Source organism: Hyla sarda, chromosome 5, assembly GCF_029499605.1.
Source record: "Hyla sarda isolate aHylSar1 chromosome 5, aHylSar1.hap1, whole genome shotgun sequence".
NCBI lineage: Eukaryota > Metazoa > Chordata > Amphibia > Anura > Hylidae > Hyla > Hyla sarda.
Window position 1 is genome coordinate 272,773,770 of NC_079193.1, and position 19,572 is coordinate 272,793,341.

Consider the following 19,572-nt stretch of genomic DNA (forward strand, 5'->3'; position numbering starts at 1 on the left):
TAGCCTTCTCCAGCTTTGTGAGCGTCAACTATTTTCAGTTTCAGATTTGTAGACAACTGCTTAGAAGAACCCATGGTGCTGATTGTTGGGGCAAGGTCAGATTAATCTGGGCATTTAAAACTTTTGAGATTGACATCACCTGGTCTTCCCAAATGATGATTGAGAACAATCCATGACACTGGCAGGTCTCAGCTTTGCAAAGGGGGCAGCGCATGCTATAAATTCTGCAGGGTGCCCAAACTTTTGCAGATGCCATTGTTTTGTTTTTATGTTATTTTGAAAGTGTAAATGATGGAAATAAAATCTAACTTTTGTTGATATATTATAAGAATGTCTAATCTGTAATTTGATGACTTTTGGAGATTTTTTCCATCTTTCCTTTGCTTCTTTATGCACATTAATACAAATGTTTACATGGGGTGCCCAAACTTTTGATCCCCACTGTATGTCTAGATTGGTAAGTGAGTGTTGCCATTCCCTTTCCATTTGTGTGTATCCTGAAACACAATTGTGTAGAGATGCCTCATTGACAAGTAGAATGGTAACACCTAGATGTCACTGAAGAGCTGTCAACTAATTTGCAAGAATATTTGTATAGACCCATAGGACATATACATGCATTAATCCCAATCTAGCATTAGATTCCATTTTGGTTTACAAAATACATGCAGAACTGTAATTGAACTGCACTATGGGAGCAAGGCCCTAGATGGTCTTTAATTGTAAGAACACTTGGGTTCTCTAGGCCCCATATTATCTGCAAACACCCAACATCTATTAAGGCTACTCAATGTTAGAAGGTGGAATATAGTGGTACTATCCTATATAATGTTTGTGTTTGTTTAAATGTGTCAATATAAGTCAGGTAAGTATCTTATGTTCTTCTGTCCATGACCAGACGCAACTATGCCCAATGATAAATCCCCCATGTTAATTAGTACTTGGCTTAATGCTACTAGTAGCATCTAGTAGCATTCTAGTAGTAGCATCAAAAGAGCAAATACCCTTTCATATCAATCAATAATAAGCTATTGACATTTTTCTAATGACTGTTCTCCAAGTTAGACAGATTTGTGTCATTTTTCTCTGACAGTGTTGATCCCAGAACAAAGCATGTTTAACATAGGAAAGCTCTCTACGTAAAGCTGACATATTCACCAAGGACGTTTAAAGCAGAACATTTGCATTATAAAGGCAGCACTTTCAACTTAATCTCCCTACTAACTATCCATATCTTAATCTTCACGATGTTCAACTATTATTCCGCAGCACCTAATATAAAACAAGCCTTTATTATGTTCTTTGTAGGGTTGGATAAAAAAAGTATTGCTAATTAAATTATAGCAGAAAGCTGACAAAATCTGCAATGAAGCATAATGTATAGCCCATGTCTTTACCCCTGAGACAAGATCCTTCCCTCCCCCATCCTCTTAATATCTGAAAGACTGGAAAAAAAACATCAAGCCATGAAATATAAGTGTGGCCAAGGGACATAAAATGGAGACTAGCTGTAACATACTCTGGACCTTTATTATTTAGTGAATTAAATTTCAGTGACAACTCTATGAAGTGTACTGTGCCATACTGGCAGCCACAAAGATGCACAAAGTGTCTTTAATATAGAGTTATGCGGAAGCAATTCATGATGTGGCCACATATTAATCTCTGCTATGTTCTTTAAAACTGGCACCCAAAACACATCAAATTATTGGGAATTGAGGAATGTATGATTCTAGGGTCAAACAACACTATTGATGAGGAAACTTAATATTAAGAAAACATTACAATGAAAATAGGCATTCCTTTTTGTGATGATTGATTGGTTGATATGGAATTTATTTATATTGGAAAGATTGATTTTCATATATTTTTGTATATTAAAAAATATCCGTTCTCGTTCCATCGGAAAAGGGTATTGATTATTTGAGGTCATCTGTTATTAATCATTGGGGGAAAGGATGGAGTCAAAGGCATACATTCTATAAAGGTGTGTGGGGGGGAGGGGGAAGTAAACTAAGTTCACTGCATCCCTTACCCCATGGTAATGTAAAAACCTGTGCAGGGATCCTCTCTATAGGTTCTACAAGGAAAGTTAAGGGATGAAAGGGGTATTCCAGAGGAGAAAAAATATTTGTAATTTATCTGCTGCCAGAAAGTATGCCCAGGAGGAAGTAATGTACTATTTTCCAATATATTACAGTGCCCTCTGCTATTGGTTCACAGTAAGGAGATGGGATGAAAAGCAGATTGTGACCCAAAATCTTCACTGTATGGCTCCCTCACCATTGACTGGAGTTAAAGACTCTTATACTAGTATGCAAGTGGAGTTTGCCGTTTTTAGTCTTTTGATAGACTAATGTTACCACAGTTCTTTTTCATTATTTAGTATACAATATATGTACACAGGCAGTAAAGGCAAGGCAAGTAAAGCTGATGTTATTATTAAAAAAATGCCCCATCACTGTTATAATCCTTGTGTATGCAATTTCTAATCTAGGGTCAAAACAAAACTTTTTGTGCCAAAATGGTTGATTGTTGGTCGAATTTACTTCTTGGAATTATATGGTAAAAAGTCTAATACTGTCTAATAGTAAGTGCAGACTAGACAGCCTAAAAATGATCCAGAATTATCCCAGTGACTCAGGCTGTTTGATCAGCCACCCCATTAAAGGGGTACTCCGCTCCTAGCATCTTATCCCCTATCCAAAGGATAGAGGATAAGATGTCAGATCGCCGGGGTCCCGCTGCTGGGGACCCCCATGATCTCCGCTGCGGCACCCCGCTATCATTACTGCACAGAGCTAACTCACTTTGTGCGTAATGACGGGCAATTCAGGGGCCGGAGCATCGTTACGTCACCGCCCCACCCCCTTGTGATGTCACGGCCCACCCCTTCAATACAAGTCTATGGGAGGGGGCATGGCGGTCATCACGCCCCCTCTCATAGACTTGCATTTAGAGGGCGGGCCGTGACATCACGAGAGGGCGGAGCCGTGATGTCACGATGATCTGGCCCCTATATCGCCAGACATTACGCACAGAGCGAGCGTACATGGTGACGCAGCGGAGATCGCATGGTGCCGTAGCAGAGATCCTGGGGGTCCCCAGTAGCGGGACCCTGGCGATCTGACATCTTATTTCCTATCCTTTGGATAGGGGATAAGATTTCTAGGGGCGGAGTACCCCTTTAAACCATCTTAGTTTAGACCTACTGTTACTCTGCTTACTTTACTCCAAAATGTTACACCACAATTTTGTAGCAATTTGTGGCACACAGAGTTGCACAAAAGCCATGCCCCTTTTCCAATAACTCACATCTCCTAATAGAGCAGACCCAAAAGTTTCTTAGACTAAGGCATAAATTATTTAAAATTGTTCAATCTTGCAAAGTGACTAAGAAGCTAAATTACAGGTGACAGCAGATATTATAATCCAACGGACGTGGACCTGCTGTGGTAATTTACTGTTCACTAGGGAAAAATTACTGCCTACTAGTGGAATTACTGTCTATTGGAGGGATTACTGCCTACATGGGGAATAACTGTCAATTGGAGGGATTACTGTCCATTGAAGGGAATTACTGCCTATTGGGGGAAAATTACTGCATACTGGGGGTGGGGGTGGAATTTCTGCCTACTGTCGGGATTACTGCCTATTTGGGGGACTGTCTACTGGGGTGCATTGTTGCCTACTCTGGGTAATTTCTGCCTATTTTGGGAGGAATTATTCTCTACTGGAGGAAATTACTGTCTACTGGGAGAACTACTGCATAATGGGGGGGGGGGTTGCCTATTGGGGGGAATTACTAACTATTGGGGGGATTATTGCCGACTGGGGGGGCGAGAATTACTGCCTATTTGGGGGGGATTACTACGTTTTGGAGGAATTACTGCCTAATAAGGGGGGATTACTGCCTACTTGGAATTTTGGGAGTAATAGTTTGGTGTGCCATATATTGGATCCATCCCAGGTAAGTGTTACATTGTATATTGTGCTGATATTCATACATATTATATGTATTTAACATAAATATTAGTTAGTAAAAGTTTTGTCACCTTTACAGCTCTTATTGTACTATAAATTGTTTTGTATATCATCATATTTTAGATATTCTACCTATGACATCTGTTTGCTAAAAGCCTTTTTGAAGGCATATTAACACAGGGGGGGGCATAATTTATTTGATGGGCCCATCGTTTATGGTATTTTGTGTTATTTTAAATGCTTTTTGTAGTTTGTAATTTCATAAAGTCATTATTATAGGAACTTGTGTGCACATTTCTATGTGCTTGCTTTTCTCTTTTTTGGTAACTTTAATTACTCCAGGTCTACAACACAGTAGCCAGTTCACAGAAGGATAGCCTCAGCTTTGTGGTAATCTCACAACATAGCCATTTAGCCCCAAAACAAGCACAGATCCTTCCTAAGCATGTCCATTACTGTCTGGCAGGTACATACTAAAATCCCTTTATGGTGGATTACCCCTTTAAGCATGCCCCTTTATTACAGGGTATAGTGTTTTAACTATTCCCTGTCTACAACATAGAGCTGCTAAGAAGACATTGCTCTGTTACCTCATTTGCTGCCCAGTATATCAAACGCATCCCCTCTCTTGATATGGCAGTTTACCCATGTAAACGACTTCAGTTTCTATGTTATCCCTCCCAAACAGGGACAATGGAGGAGATCTATCAAAACCAGTGAAGAGGAAGAGTTGACCAGTTGCCCATAGCACCCAATCAGATGGCTTCTTTCATTTTTCAGAGACCTTTTAAAAAAAATGAAAGAAGCAATCTGATTGGTTCTATGGGCAACTGGGCAACTTTTGCTCTACACGGGTTTCGATAAATCTCCCCCAATGCCTCTATTTACTGTTCCAGCGGGCCACTCTATTACAAATGTAGTGCTTTAAATTTTCTCTGTCTACAAGACAAATGTGCAAATGAAACATTGCTCTTCTACTGACTAACCTGCACAATTTGCTGCCCAGTATGTGAAACACACCTCAACCAATGATAAGATAAGAGTGGGGAGAGCCAATAAGCAGTGAGGATAGCAGCAGGAGAAGGGATTAGTGTTGATTGCGAATATTTGCAATGCGAATTTTATTCGCGAATATCGCATATTCGCAAATATTCGTGAATATAGCACTATATATTCGCAATTACGAATATTCGTTTATAATTTTTTTTTTTTCACAGTACACGTCACAGTGATCATCCCTCTCTGATTCCAGCTTGTGTGGTGTAAAGAAGGCTCTAATACTACTGTGTGAGACTGGAGTGCAATTTTTTGCATATGCGAATTTGTGCATATGCAAATTTGTTGTATATGCTAATTTTCGCATATGCATATTTTCGTATATGTGAATTTTCGCATATGCGAAAATAAAATGCGAATATTACGAATATGTGAATTTAGCAAATGTATGATGATTATTCGTCCATATATTTGTGAAATATCGCGAATTCGAATATGGCCTATGCCGCTCAACACTAGAAGGGATATGCAATTTTGTGACTTCCCCTACTACACGAAGTTGAAGAGAGCAGATAACTACATGTTTGTGTGAATATAGGGCATCACACAAACAGGAGACTGACATCAGGAGCATGATCATGTACATGGTTAAAGTGAGACTGCTCAACAGAAGCATTTCCATTATAGACAGGACATTCATGGTAACTGTATAGTGCATTTAAATAATTTGCACACTATTGTAATCTTCAGTAAACCTCTTTAAAATATTAGGTACTTTTTTCAGTGCATCATCATTTCATTGTTCTTTTCTTTTTGCTGGAGGCTTACTGTAATAATTGTTATGCATTATACAGGTTCACAGTAATTTACTACCTTTTATTGTTGTCCATCATGTTTCCTATATGCTTAAATATTTTACATTCAGTTGAGGATTTTAAGGAGAAGGTATCCACAGCATGGAAAAGTTAAACAAAAGCCTATTTTTTTGCCATAAAAGATGGCAGCTATGATTGGTTTGTCATCACCTACAAGTGATGGATAAAGACTTGGCTTCCTAGCTGAATAAAATATATCAAACTGCGGCTTCACGGTGTGTTTGTGAGCTTGCGATGACAGCATTGACATAAATTACACAGAGAACTTCACCTTTTTGCTGTAGGAATTAATGACACATTTGAAGTCACAGAGGGTTTTTATCAATGGAATCAAGACAAGTAGAACAATGGGCTCATATGTAATTCTGAACTAGTGAAATCAGAGCCTTGTCTGGAGAAAATAAGTGAGCATGCCCCATGGAGTTAATCATCTATGACTGCTTTAGGCAACCTGGTGTCACATAACCTATTAGGGGATGTAGTGCTTGCAAGCTTCCCACTCTTAGCTGAAAGTCCATGATGTGTGACTTTGTGCTCTAAAGGATGACATTCCCCTGAATTTAATAGATGGAGTGGATGGCCATTGGTTTTAATGGGAGCCTTATCATGTGAAGGACTTTTGCACATGCCTTAAAGTGGATACTCCGATGGAAAACAAATGTTTTCAAATCAACTGGTGCTAGAAAGTAAGACAGATTTGTAAATTACTTCTATTTAAAAATATTGACCCTTCCAGTACTTATCAGCTGCTGTATGCTACAGAGAAAGTTGTAAAGTTCTTTTCAATCTGACCACAGTGCTCTCTGCTGACACATCTGTCCATGTCAGGAACTGTCCCGAGCAGGAGAGGTTTTCTAAGGGGATTTCTTTCTACTCTAGGCAGTTCCTGCCATAGACAGAGTTGTCAGTAGAGAGCACTGTGGTCAGACTGAAAATAACTTCACAACTTTCTCTGTAGTATAATGCAACTGATAAGTACTCAAAGGGTTAAGATTTTTATTTAGAAGTAATTTATATATCTGTATACCTACATTTGTTTTCACCCAGAGTAACCCTTTAATTCAAGTTTTGAGTTGAAAGGTACTATAATATGGCACAAACTGAAATCTGTAGGGCCATACTGTACCTCCAAATGTCTCCATACTTTCGTGGAGGCATATGGAGAATGTTTTTGTCAAGATCCAACAAAAAAAAAAATGTCATGTTTTATTGAAGAGGGGAAGAAAATAGCTACATACCATGATAAATGCTTGAAAGTGATGTATTTATCACATGCAACAAAATTATCAAGAAGATTGTTTAGTAAATGTGTAGTAAATTTGTCACATCTAAGTAAATGCTTACATTGAATCTGTCAGCTGTATTTTCTGCAGCAGACTCTTATAGCTGTTAAAGGGGTACTCAGGTGGAAAACTTTTTTGTTTTTTAAAATCAACTGGTGCCAGACAGTTAAACAGATTTGTAAATGACTTATATTAAAAAAAAAAATGTAATACTTCCATTGCTTATTAGCAGCTGTATGCAAAAGAGAAAGTTATTTTCTTTTTGGATTTTTTTATCTGTCTGACCACAGTGCTCTCTTCTGACACCTCCGTCCATGTAAGGAACTGTCCAGAGCAGGAGAAAATCCCAATAGCAAACATATGCTGCTCTGGACAGCTAATAAAATAGACAGAGGTGTCAGCAGAGAACACTGTGAACAGACAGAAAAGAAATCCAAAAAGAAAATAATTTCCTCTGTAGCATACAGCAGCTGATAAGTACTGGAAGGATTAAGATTTTTTAATAGAAGTAATTTACAAGTCTGTTTAACTTTTGGGCAACAGTTGATTTAAAAAAAAAAAAAAAACATTTCCACAAGAGTACCCCATTAAGTTATAAAAGCAAGCTGTATCGTTCCTGGAGCTGATGGTTGCCAAACTTATAGAATCACATTATTTTTCCAGCCAAGTGTCAAGGAGAGATGCAATCTGCACGATTTCCACAGCCTAGTATGCCTCCTCGCTCGAACTCACCACCCAGACCATCCTTGATTGATGTATTGGAGGCATACCAGGTGGTGGCACTTAACCTCTTAATGACCATTGATGTGTATATACCTCAATGTACCAACTTCTTCAGGACCTGCATCCTAAGTCCTTAAGAGCGTAGGGCATATGGGTACGCCCGTGGGAATTCCGGTCCCCGCCGCTAGCCAGTCGGGGACCGGACTGGGATGCCTGCTGAAATCATTCAGCAGGCATCCCGGCACATCGCCGAGGGGGGTGTGTCCCCCCCCATGTCGGCGGAAATTGCCGGTCAATTCAGAAAAATAAGTGGGATCGGGGGTGTCCAAGTGATCAAACGGGTCTCCAGTGAAACGGAAAATAAGTGGGATCCTCCGGTCCCCCTGAAGGGATAGGAGTGAGGTGGCAGGGGTGCCACCCCTCCTATCCCTGCTATTGGTCAATCAGAAGCGATCGACCAATAGCAGATCGGCGGCGGAGGGGTTAATGTTCGGTTCCCACGTTCTGCCCACCGACGGTAATCCGGGCAGAACGGAGGAACTGTAGCGTAACCGGTGGTGGCGGTGGAGGTCCCTTACCTGCGATCTGCGGCGGCGGGCGGCGATGACGTGCGGCTCCTAGTACAGACTACGGAAGTAGGTGAGTAGTTGCTTAGCAACATCTGGAGGGCTACAGTTTGGAGACCACTATACAGTGGGCGCTAAACTGTAGCCCTCCAGATGTTGCAAAACTACAACTCCCAACATGCCCAGACAGCCATTTGGGCATGCTGGGATTTGCAGTTTTGCAAGATTTAGAGGGGTACAGTTTGGAGATCACTGTGCAGTGATCTCTAAACTGTAGCCCTCTAGATCTTGCAAAACTACAACTCTCAGCATGCCTACACAGCAGTTTGCTGTCTGTGAATGCTGGGATTTGTAGTTTTTCAACATCTGGAGGGCCACAGTTTGGAGATCACTGTGCGGTGGTTTCAAAATCGTGGCCCTCTAAATCTTGCAAAACTACAACTCCCATGGCTGTCTTGCCATGCTGGTAGTTGTAGTTGCGTACCTCCAGCTGTTGTATAACTACATCTCCCAGCATGCCCTTCGGCGATCAGTACATGCTGGGAGTTGTAGTTTTGCAACAGCTGGAGGTTTGTCCCCCCCCCACACACCCCAATGTGAATGTACAGGATACATTCACACAGGCGGGTTAACAGTGAGCTTCCTGCTTCAAGTTTGAGCTGCAGCAAATTTTCTGCCGTGGCGCAAACTCCTAGCAGGAAACTCACCATAAACCCCCGCCCATGTGAATGTACCCTAAAAACACTACACTACTCTAACACAAAATAAAGGATAAAACACTACATATACACCCCCTTACACTGTCCCCCCCCCCAATAAAAATAAAAAACGTATCATACTGCAGTGTTTCAAAAACGGAGCCTCCAGCTGTTGCGAAACAACAACTCCCAGCATTTCCAGACAGCCACTGAATGTCCAGACATGCTGGGAGTTTAGCAACAGCTGGAGGAACCCTGTTTGGGAATCACTGGCATAGACTATCCCTGTGTCCCCTATACAATCTCTAATTCAGTCCTCAAATGCGCGTGGCGTTTTCTCAGTTCGGAACCCTATCATATTTCAAGGAAACAGTTTAGGGCCATACATGGGGTATTTCTGTACTCGGGAGCAATTGCGTTACAAATTTTGAGGGGCTTTTTCTCCTTTTATCCCTTATGAAAAGGAAAAGTTGGGGTCTACACCAGCCTATTAGTGTAAAAAAAAAAAAAAAATTTACCCTAACATGCTGGTGTAGCCCCATACTTTTTATTTTCATAAGAGGTAAAAGGAAAAACACAATTTCTCCTGAGTACGGAAATACCCCATATGTGGGCGTAAAATGCCCTGCGGATGCACAACAAGGCTCAGAAGTGAGAGTGCACTATGTACATTTGAGGCCTAAACTGGTGATTTGCACAGGGGTGGCTGATTTTATAGTGGTTCTGACATAAACACAGAAAATAAATACCCACATGTGACCCCATTTTGGAAACTACACCTCTCATGGAATGTAACAAGGGGTATAGTGAGCCTTAACACCTTAACACCCCACAGGTGTTTGACGATTTTTTCGTTAAAGTTGGATGGGAAAATGAAAAAAATATACTTTTTTTACAAAAATGCTGGTGTTACCCTAAATTTTTCATTTTCACAAGGGAGAAATAATTTCTCAGCGCAATTCTGTGTCTTTGTTCCACAACAAATGGTCTGCTGGTTATACTAGTCTGTAGACAGTATAATACCCAGCAGTCCATTCCTAATAGTCTTTGCAATTGTGGGTTTAGTACACAACGACTGTGTGCTGCAGCACTGTTGTGTACTGCTGCTGTTGTGCAAAAATATGTTTTTTAACCCATTGAGGACCAAGCCCATTTTGACCCTATGGACCAGAGCATTTTTTGCAATCCCGACCACTGTCACTTTAAGCATTAATAACTCTGGGATGCTTTGACCTTTCATTCTGATTCTAGATAATTTTTTGGTGACATATTCTACTTTAACATAGTGCCAAATTTTCGTCGTTATTTGCATCCTTTTTTGGTGAAAAATCCCCAAATTTCATGAAAATTTTGAAAATGTTGCATTTTTCGAACTTTGAAACTCTCTGCTTGTAAGGAAAATGGATATTCCAAATAAATTATATATTGATTCACAAATGCAATATGTCTACTTTATGTTAACATCATAAAGTTGACATGTTTTACTTTTTGAAGACATTAAAGGGCTTCAAAGTATAGCAGCAATTTTCAAAATTTTCACGAAAATTTCTAAATCTGAATTTTTCAGGGACCAGTTACGTTTGAAGTGGATTTGAGGGACCTTTCTGTGAGAAATACCCCATAAATGACCCCAGTATAGAAACTACACCCCTCAAAGTATTCAAAATGACATTCAGAAAGTTTGTTAATCCTTTAGGTGTTTCACAAGAATAGCAGAAAAGTGGAGGAGAAAAATCAAAATCTGCATTTTTTACACTAACATGTTCTTGTAGACCCATATATTTTTTACAAGGGGTAAAAGGAGAAAAAGCCCCCCAAAATTTGTAACCCAATTTCTCTCGAGTAAGGAAATACCTCATATGTGGATGTAAAGTGCTTTGAGGGCGCACTAGAGGGCTCAGAAGAGAAGGAGCGACAATGGGATTTTAAAGAGCGAATTTTGCTGAAATGATTTTTGGGGGGCATGTCGCATTTAGGAAGCCCCCATGGTGCCAGAACAGCAAACAACACCCCACATGGCATACTATTTTGGAAACTACACCCCTAAAGGTGCCTTGTTGTGCACCCGCAGAGCATTTATGTCCACATATGGGGTATTTCCATACTGGGGAGAATGCGTTACAAATTTTGGTGGTCTTTTTTCCCCATTTGCCTCTTATTAAAATGAAAAGTATGGGGCAACACCAGCATGTTGGTGTAAAAAATATTTACACTAACAGGCTGGTGTAGACCCTAACTTTACATTTTTATAAGGGGTAAAAGGAGAAAAAGCCACCAAAAATTTGTCGCGCAATTTCTACTGAGTAGGGAGATACCCCATATGCGGACCTAAACTGTTGCCTTGAAACACGACAGGTCTCTGAAGTGAGAGAGTGCCATGCGCATTTGAGGACTAAATTAGGGATTTTCATATGGTTGGACCCGGATGCATGCGTTACACTTGCCTCTGCCACCAAAAATACTTTATGTCAGTTTTCCCCAAACAGGGTGCCTCAAGCTGTAGCAAAACTCCCAACATGCCTGTACAGTCAATGGCTGTCCGGCAATACTGGGAGTTGTTATTTTGCAACAGTTGGAGGCTCCGTTTTGGAAAAACTGGCGTTCAAGACGTTTTTCATTTTTATTGGTGGGGGCGGGGGCACAGTGTAAGGGTGTGTGTATATGTAGTGTTTTACTCTTTATTTAGGGTTAGTGTAGTGTAGTGTTTTCAGGGTACATTCATAAGGGCAGAGGTTTACAGTGTGTTCCCCGCTACAGCGGAAAATTTGCCGCATCTCAAACCGTTTACAGCGGGAAACTTGCTGTAAACCCCCGCCCATGTGAATGTACTCTGTACATTCACGTGGGGGAGGGGGTTGGGGCAGAACTACAACTCCCAGCATGCATTGGCAGACCATGCATGCTGGGAGTTGTAGTTATGCAACAGCTGGAGGCACACTAGTTAGGATTGGGAAACCCTGAGTTAGGTAACAGACTACCGCAGTGTTTCCGCACCACTGTCTGTTTCCTAACTCAGTATTTCCCAACCCGTGTGCTTCCAGCTGTTGCAAAACTACAACTCCCAGTGTGCATGGTCTGTCAGTGCATGCTGGGAGTTATAGTTTTGCAACAGCAGGAGTCACACAGGTTGGGAAACACTAAGTTAGGAAAAATACAATGTTTCCCAACATGTGCCTCCAGTTGTTGCAATACCACAACTCCCAGCCTGCCCAGACAGCCGAAGGACATGTTGGGAGTTGTAGTTATGCAACAACCGGAGAGAACAGTTTGGAGACCACTGTGTAGACTGCCCAGTCATGCTAGGAGCTGTAGTTCGGCAACATCTGAAGGGCCAGATGTTGCTGAACTACAACTCCCAGCATGCCTGGACAGTCTCGGCATGCTTTGAATTGACATCTGGAGCACTACAGTTTGGAGACCACTGTGTAGTGGTCTCCAAACTGTGCCCTTCCATATGTTGCAAAACTGCAAGGCTCAGCATGCTGAGATTGTCCAGGCATGCTGGGAGTTGTAGTTCTGCAACATTTGAAGGGCTAGATGTTACAGAACTACAACTCCCAGCATGCGTGGACTGTCTGGGCATGCTGGGAGTTGTAGTTTTACAACATCTGGAAGGACACAGTTTGGAGACCACTGCTCAGTAGTCTTCAAACTGTGGCCCTCCAGATGTTGCAAAACTACAACTCCTAGCATGCCCAGACAAACAAAGGCTGTCTGGGCATGCTGGGAGTTGTAGTTTTGAAACTCCTAGAAACTGCAGTGAAGATCAATGTGATGTTCCCTGCAGCATCTTACACCGTTGCCGCACCACTTGCCTGCCGCCGTTCCTGGTCCCCACATGACTGCCACCGGTCCCCAGGTAACGGCCGCCGGTCCCCGCCGCATCCACAGCCCCCACACCTCGCCGCCATCTTTCCCCCACCCTGCCCCGACATCCAGGGGAGGGCAGAGCAGGGGAAATGAATGTTCACCCCGCCCCTGCCCTGCGATTCGACGATCAGTCCGTCGATTGGCCAATCGCAGGGCTTAGGAGGAGGTGGCACCCTGCCACCTCACTCCTATCCTCTAGGATGATCGAGGCTGCCTCTGACAGCTCTGATAATCCCTATTTTCCAGGCTATCGGGTCATCAGAGACTCGATCAGCCCAGAATAGCCGCCGATCTGAATTTATCGGCGATTTGCGGCGATTGCCGACATGGGGGGGGTCTCAGGACCCCCCCCCAGGCATTTGCACGGGATGCCTGCTGAATGAGTTCAGCAGGCATCCTGGTCCGGACCTAAATTCCCATGGGCGTACAGGAACGCCCTTGGTCCTTAACCCCTTAATGACCAAGCCCATTTTCACCTTAAGTACCAGGACAATTTTATTTTAGCGTTTTCTTTTTTTCCTCCTTGTCTTCTAAAATCCATAACTCTTTTATATTTCCATCTACAGACCCTATAAGGGCTTGTTTTTTGTGTGACCAATTGTACTTTGTAATGAAACCTCTCATTTTACCATAAAATGTACGGCAAACCCCCCCCCAAAAAATTTTTAGGGAGGGAAATTTTTATGAAAATCAAAATTTTGCATATTTTGGAGGGGTTTGCTTTCACACTGTACAATGTAGGGTAAAAATGATATGTGTTCTTTATTCTGTGGGTCAATATGATTAAAATGATACCCATGGCTAGATACTTTTATATTTTTGTACCGCTTAAAAAAAATCTAAAACTTTTTGTACAAAACAAGTAATAGAAAATCGCCCTATTTTGACAACCTATAACTTTTACATTTTTCTGTATATTGGGCGATATGAAGGCTCATTTTTTGTGCCATCATCTCCACTTTTTTTAGATACCACAGTTGCATATATAAAACTTTTAGATAATTTTTTATTAATTTTTTTTGAATAAAATGTGACAAAAAAGCTGCATTTTTGGACTTTTTTTATTTTTTACGTTTACGCCATTCACCGTACAGGATCATTAACATTATATTTTGATAGCTCTGACATTTACACACGCGGCGATACCAAATTTGTTTATTTAAAAAAAATTACGCTTTTTGGGGGTAAAATGGGAAAAACGGAAATTTTGATTTTTATTGAGGGAGGGGATTTTTCCCTTTTTTATTTTTTATTTTTACAGTATTCAACTTTTTTTTACACTTTTTATGTCCCCATAGGGGACTATCTATAGCAATCATTTGATTGCTAATACTGTGCAGTGCTATGTATAGGACACAGCCCTGCTCAGTATTATCGGTAATCTTCTGCTCTGGTCTGCTCGATCACAGACCAGAGCAGAAGACCCCGGGCAATGGCCTGAGCCAGGTTAGGGGACCCCCGGCCGCCATGCTGGATGATCGGATCGCTGCGGCAGCGCTGCGGGTGATCGGATCATCCAATCAAAGTACCGCAATGCCGCGATCTGTATTGATCACGGCATCTGAGGGGTTAATGGTGGGCATCCGCGCGATCGCGGATGTCGGCCATTACGGGCAGGTCCCCGGCTGCTGCTAGCAGCCGGAACCTGCCGTGTACGACGCGAGCACCCTTCCGATGCTCGCGGTCATACACAGGACGTAAATGTACGTCCTGGTGCGGGAAGTCCCGCCAAACCAGGACGTACATTTAAGGGGTTAAGTACCATGGAGCAAGGGCGTACCTGGATGCCCGTCATCCCCAAGAGGTTAAGCATACTGTAGCACATTTTTCTCCTGCCCTCATAAGTGCATACCACATACGTACATCTAAGTAGTGTACTATTTTATACCTGTTAATCTGTCAAGGGCCTAGATACTACGAAAGGCCAGGCAAAAATAATCACTGGCTGGTGTTTTACTCCAATACGTTTTTTAAGCATACTGTAGCTCATTTATTTGCCCTCTTTGTTCCACAAAAAATGGTCTGCTGGTTATACTAGTCTGTAGACAGTATAATAAACCCCCAGCAGTCCATTCCTAATAGTCTGGGAGAGAGTTCAATTTTAGGTTTAATACACAGTGACTGTGTGCTGCAGCACCGTTGTGTACTGCTGGTTTTGTGCAAAAATATGTATTTTTACTGTAGCGCATTTTTCTGCCCTCATAAGTGCATACCACATACCTACATCTAAATAGAGTACTATTTTGTACCTGTTAATCTGTAAAGATTCTGTGGAGAAAAGAAAAAGAAGACCGACGGACGGCACCTCGTGTATTACCCAGAGGTACAGAGAGTGGCGAGTGGGGGGCAACCCCGCGGAGCTTATAGGTGGCTGCTCACCTGGTGGTAGTAGTAATTGCGCATGCAACCCACAATGGGGTGTTATGGTCCAAGCTGCTGCTGAGCCAAAGGGTTGCAGGAGAAGACTGAGTCGTCCTGGATCGGATAATAGAAGAAGGCAGAAAAAGGACCCTTGAAGACGGCTCTGCTAGCTCTGGTATGAAGGATGAAGCGAAGCCAGGGATTCTGGAAAAGTCCTCAGCAGGACATTTTATTGTACAAAAATAAAAAATAGATAGGATAACGTGTTTCGGGAGGATCTCTCCCTTCCTCAGATCAGGATGACATGATAACAGCATTGACAGGTTTATATGGTCCCAAAATGGGCACCAAAAACAAGGGGGAGGAGTCAGCGGAGTACAGGTAAAAATACAGTATAAAGTGCAAAACATAGATACAACACAATATATATAAAAGGCATCTCTAAAAACATATATTTATGAAGTTTTAATGTAAAAAGGATTCAGGGTTAGTAAGCTGGTGTGTTATTATAAACAGCTGTAGAAACGCAGTGGGCCGGAAGTGGCCCACCGTGGCGTGTGAACGGAAGCTCTGTGCAGCCTTCTATGTTTGACTGCGGCCGGCTTGTTGCTACGGACGCATTGCTAAGCAGGAGGGCCATGTGATTGGCAGTCAGCCAATCAGAGGGCGAGGTGGAAGTAGCGCTCGTCCGTCCGTGTCAGCTCGCAGATCGCACTGACAGCGAGCGCTGGGTCGGGGTGGAAGGGAAATAAAGCGCTCAGTAAATAATTACTGAGGGAAAGAATGGTGTGAACGGGGAAAATAAGAGAGATGGATGTGGGATGAAAGTTGGAGGAATGTGAATATCAATCATGGGGTTAGAGTGCAGGCTGGATGTCTGACAGGTAGTCAGTATTGTGTGCAAGGGACACACAGCATGTAGAGGCATAAACCACTATAGTGGGTAAATGAACCATATATATGCGGAGTATATAGATTAGAGTGCATGGTGTATAAAATGCATGATAGCATGATGTAGAAATAGGGAAAAAAAAACTTAAAGGGTACCTCTCATCAAAAAAACTTTTGATATATTATAGATTAATGTATGCAGAATAACTTTACAATTGCATGTTATTAAAAAAAATATGCTTCTTTCTATTTAATTTTCCACTTTGAAGAAATGACCACTAGGGGTCTCCCTACCAGTCCTGGCAGCAAGCATTTCAGACTCATGCTGGAGTCCTAAACACTACGAGCTGCCAATCTGCTTTGTTCACAAAGGAGAACACTCAGAGCTGCCAGCCTGCTTTGTTCACAGCCTGTTTGGCTGTGAACAAAGCAGGCTGGCAGCTCTGAGTGTTTAGGACTCCAGCATGAGTCAGACAGGACTGATCGGGAAAAATACAATAGAAAGAAGCATATTTTTCATTAACATGCTATTGGAAAGTTATTCAACATTCATTGATCTAAAATATATCAAAAGTTTATTTGATGAGAGGTACCCTTTAATATGTGGGCTATTTTTACTTGGGGAAGACAGGGTAGATAATATAGTAGGGAGATGTCGTTATTACATAATACGAATTAATTAAAAAAATGAATTAATTAATATAAAAAAATAAATATAAAAAAATGACTTATCAATTGTAAAGGATCAATTGTAAAGGAAGGAAGCAGAGATACGTAGAAGAATACTATAGTAGTAGTAGTGATAAAAATGATAATACATAGAGATAAATAATGGGTAATAATAATAGTAATACATAAAGAAAATCATGATAAAAAGGTGTATGAAAATAAATAAATAGAAAATTGTATAATAATTATAAGATGGACCATAATACAAGGATCCACATAATATTAGAAAGACCATGCAACAGTGGTATACAGGGGTATAATAAAAAAGTATCAAATAATAAATGATAATAGAAATACTCAAAGCAGTGTTAGATGGAGCATAGTACAGAGGCCCACGGGGAGATATGGGCCAGTGTATAGTTAACCCCTTAAGGACCGGGGGGTTTTCCGTTTTTGCATTTTCGTTTTTTGCTCCTTGCCTTTAAAAAATCATAACTCTTTCAATTTTGCACCTAAAAATCCATATGATTGCTTATTTTTTGCACCACCAATTCTACTTTGTAATGACGTCAGTCATTTTGCCCAAAAATCTATGGTGAAACGGAAAAAAAAATCATTGTGTGACAAAATTGAAAAAAAAAAAACGCCGTTTTGTAACTTTTGGGGGCTTCCGTTTCTACGTAGTACATTTTTCGGTAAAAATAATACCTTATATTTATTCTGTAGGTCCATACGATTAAAATGATACCCTACTTATATAGGTTTGATTTTGTCGTACTTCTGGAAAAAATCATAACTACAAGCAGCAAAATTAATACGTTTAAAATTGTCATCTTCTGACCCCTATAACTTTTTTATTTTTCCGTGAATGGGGCGGTATGAGGGCTCATTTTTTGCGCCGTGATCTTAAATTTTTAACTATACCATTTTTGCATTGATAGGACTTATTGATCGCTTTTTATTCATTTTAAAATTATATAAAAAGTGACCAAAAATGCACTATTTTGGAGCAGATAGACAACATATTGGGAGGAACAGTTTAGAAGGGTTTTAAAGGACATCTGCAGTGCTGGGCAAAAAAACTTATTTTACCTCATTTAATAGGTATTTGAAAGACCTTTTCAACGATGTCTCCCCCATCAAAATTGGCCCAGTCTTTCTCCCGTTATCAGCACACGAATTACGGAGGAGAAGTGAAAATAAAACTACATCTCCCATCATGCCTTGTGCTTACTTCCTGTAAGCTGCTGCCCTCCCCCTGTTCTATCCCCCCGAGCAAATTATTATATTGTAACGCCCACATCTCCCTTCCCTATGCATACACCCTCCCCTTCTGCTCATCTCCCCCTCCCCATGCTGGCTCCTGTCCAGTGATGAAGCAGCTGCCTCCGTGCTCACTGTAGTGTGGGCTCTGGAGAGTGGAGAGTGAAAGGAAAAATGGTAAAAAAAACATAATTGTTTGTCTATAAAACTGTCCTGATAGGGGTCCCTCCATCTTTTTCACAACTACAACTCCAAGCATGCCCAGTTATTTTATATGCTGTTCGGGCATGCTGGGAATTCCAGTGGTGCCTCCAGCTGTTGCAAGACTACAAATCCCAGCATGCCCTGTCAGCTTTCTGCTGTATGTGCATGCTTGGAGTTGCAGAGGTGACTCCAGCTGTTGTAAGACTATACATCCAAGCATGCCCTGTCAGCTTTCTGCTGTTTGAGTGTATAAAGGAGTTGTAGTTCACCAACACCTCTACTGTATCAGGAGACTCCTGGGAGTTGTAGTCCACCAACACCTCTATTGTATCTCTGAAGTCTCCTGGGAGTTGTAGTTCACCAACACCTATATTGTATCTCTGTAGTCTCCTGGGTGTTGTAGTTCACCAACACCTCTATTGTATCAGGAGTCTCCTGGGAGTTGTAGTTCACCAACACCTCTATTGTATCTCTGTAGTCTCCTGGGTGTTGTAGTTCACCAACACCTATATTGTATCTCTGTAGTCTCCTGGGGGTTGTAGTTCACCAACACCTATATTGTATCTCTGTAGTCTCCTGGGGGTTGTAGTTCACCAACACCTATATTGTATCTCTGTAGTCTCCTGGGTGTTGTAGTTCACCAACACCTCTATTGTATCTCTGTAGTCTCCTGGGTGTTGTAGTTCACCAACACCTATATTGTATCTCTGTAGTCTCCTGGGTGTTGTAGTTCACCAACACCTCTATTGTATCTCTGTAGTCTCCTGGGGGTTGTAGTTAATCAACACCTATATTGTATCTCTGTAGTCTCCTGGGTGTTGTAGTTCACCAACACCTATATTGTATCTCTGTAGTCTCCTGGCTGGGGGTTGTAGTTCACCAACACCTCTATTGTATCTCTGTAATCTCCTGGGAGTTGTAGTTCATACACCAGTGTTTCCCAACCAGGGTGCCTCCAGATGTTGCAAAACTACTACTCCCAGCATTCCCTGGTTGGGAAACACTGGCATACACACACACATAACAGGGACTACAACTCCCAGCATGTGTCATTCAGTAGTCCACCCCCCCCCCCCCCCCCAGTATGATATTTATTCCCTGTATACACCACCAGCCCGTGCAGTGTAATATGTCTCCTCACACACACGTCCCCCCCTCCCTGCTCTGTGGTTTGCTCTGTGTTTCCCCC